Source organism: Mastomys coucha, unplaced genomic scaffold (assembly GCF_008632895.1).
Source record: "Mastomys coucha isolate ucsf_1 unplaced genomic scaffold, UCSF_Mcou_1 pScaffold9, whole genome shotgun sequence".
NCBI lineage: Eukaryota > Metazoa > Chordata > Mammalia > Rodentia > Muridae > Mastomys > Mastomys coucha.
In genome coordinates this window covers 42,552,121-42,554,714 of record NW_022196915.1, presented here as the reverse complement: position 1 = coordinate 42,554,714, position 2,594 = coordinate 42,552,121, and positions in this window count along the sequence as shown.

Below are 2,594 nucleotides of genomic sequence, written 5' to 3'. Positions count from 1 at the left end.
TGACCCTGCCAGCCTATCCTCACTCTCTTTGGCAAATAAATCCCTTCACAGAAATTAAACCCTATGTTTTCAGGAAATTGGCATAAACTGAAGACCAGCTGAGATATCTAGCGATGTGAACTGAACACCTACTGGACTGTTGGACTTTCTGTTGGTAGACAGCCATTGTAGGATTAGCTAGACTTCAGTCTGTACGTTACCTGTCTTAGTCAGGGTTTCTATTTCTGCACAAACATCATGATCAAGAAGCAAGTTGGGAAGGAAAGGGTTTATTCAGCTTACACTTCCACATTGCTGTTCATCACCAAAGGAAGTCAGGACAGGAATTCACACAGGACAGGAACTTGGAGGCAGGAGTTGATGCAGAGGCCATAGAAGAGTGCTACTTGCCCTGGTTTGTTCAGCTTGCTTTCTTATCAGGACTATCAGCCTACCCTCAATGGGCTGGGCCCTCCCCCCTGGGACACTAATTGAGAAAATGCTTTCAAATGGGATCTTATACAGGCATTTCTCAAGGGAGGCTCCTTTCTCTGTGATAACTCCAGGTTGTGTCAAGTTGACAAACAAAACAAGCCAGTACACTACCCTAATATGTTCTATCAGTTCTGATCCTCTACCTGACAAATGTAATCATGATAGCTTAATCTGTATTGACCCTCTCTTCCCACAGTTCTTCCCATATCTACCCTACTTCCATTCTGACCAAATTTTGAGGTATTTTTTTCCTGAAATAAATTTGTGCAACCCAAATATTCTTGGGTCTGTGGCCTTCTACCAGAGTATGTTCACCTTTTCAGGGGCTGCGTACAACATAATTAAACTAGAACATAATTAAAGAGAGGATATATTTGCCAGAGAGAGTGAGGCCAGGCTGGTAGAAAGAGAGAGAAAGAAAGGAAGAGGCAGAGGGAGAGGGAGAGAGAGAGAAAGAGAACACTTCTTCCTCATGTAGCCCAGGCTGGTCTTGAACTCAGTATGCAGCCAAGGATAATCTTGAATCTCTGTTCCTCTAGTCTCGGCCTCCAAAGGCCTGGAATTATAGGAATGTGCTACCACATCCCACTTAATAACAATCTATTTTATAACTAAAGTTTACTGAGCCATTATTGCTGTTAAGATGGAAAGTGTCTATGATAATTAGTATGTTAATAAGCTTGATTTAGCCATTCTTCTTGTACACATGTATCAAAGAAATCATGTTGTATGTCATAATTATATGCACTTTTTTTTTGGCCAAGTTAAAAATGAGATTAAACGAATCTAATATAAGCAGTCTACCACCAGGACACCTCATCCACCAACAGTGTCATTTGAGAACTGTTTTGATACAAAGTCATATTAACTTCCTTCCTAAAAATGTATCTAGATCTACTAAAATTTTTATTTACAAAATAATTGATAAAAACATTCCTTTAGAGATCCGTTTAGGTTGTTTAATTCCATATGTGCTCCCTGCCCCTATAGAAAACAGATGGTGTCAGGTGGTATCACCCGTTGCAGGATAGTAATAACCTGGATCACCAGAGACTGGATTCTCCTCATTGCAAGCTTTCTTGTTTTCAGAATGAAAATCTCCTTCAGTCACTGTTTAGCACTTAGACCTGCACATTCCTCTCAATTGCAATTGCTGTAGTCTAAGGACTTACCCATGTTCTCTGACTTCTGGGTTTGTTTCCACTTTTGCAAAGCTTGGGTGAGCACCTGCTGACCTCCCAGATGCTTTCTTCAGCTGCTGTTGGCTGAGGTGATCTTCCCTCTGGACATGCTCATTGTGTATCTGCTGCCAACAATGCACTGAGAGGCCTTATTAAGCTGGGCTGCCCAGCACTGCTACTGCACCCACCATGGGAAAAACCTTCTTATCTGCATGTTTCCTTTGCTGACTTTGTGAAGCCATGGCTATTCTCTTGTTCCCAGAATGCACTGGGCCTGCTCCTCCTCTTCACAATCCACCGTGCACAAGAATGAACACTGTGGTCTTGATTTTGGATCCTTTGGGTCACCAACTGCTCCTTAGACATCAGAGGCCCATGTGATGGGGTTAGCTCTGTAGAGGTGACCTTTCTGGAAGCCATCCATCCTGTGGCCACAGCCAAGCTCTCAGGAGTCTCCACCTGCTCCCCTATTACTGTGGGTCAGGATGCAGGGTGGGGCAATCTCTCTCTCTACACCTCAAGTTGCCCAGCTTCAGGGAGGAAGACTGTCCCAAGTACATGTCCTTCTTAGACTGTGGGGTAAAGAGGCAGTGCACCCTCAGCTGCAGGTCAGTGAGTATTCACATCTGCTAAGGAAAGACACAGCTACTGTCTCTGCTTTGTGTTTCACATTTGGAGACTCCTGTGTAAGCTGGGGGTGGTGGAACGTGACTGGGGACCCAGTACTGGGGAGGCTGAGACACAAGGATCATGAGTTGGAAGTCAGTGTGATCCACATGGTGAGACAGTGCCCAAACCCCACCAAGCCAAGGCAAAATGAGAAAACCCATTTAGTTCCACAGGCATAAACAACAGTTAGAAACCATAAATCGTCACCCATGTAACCATAATCCAACATGGATTCTCTATTGTTTAGAGATCCTTTTAGGTTGTTTCATC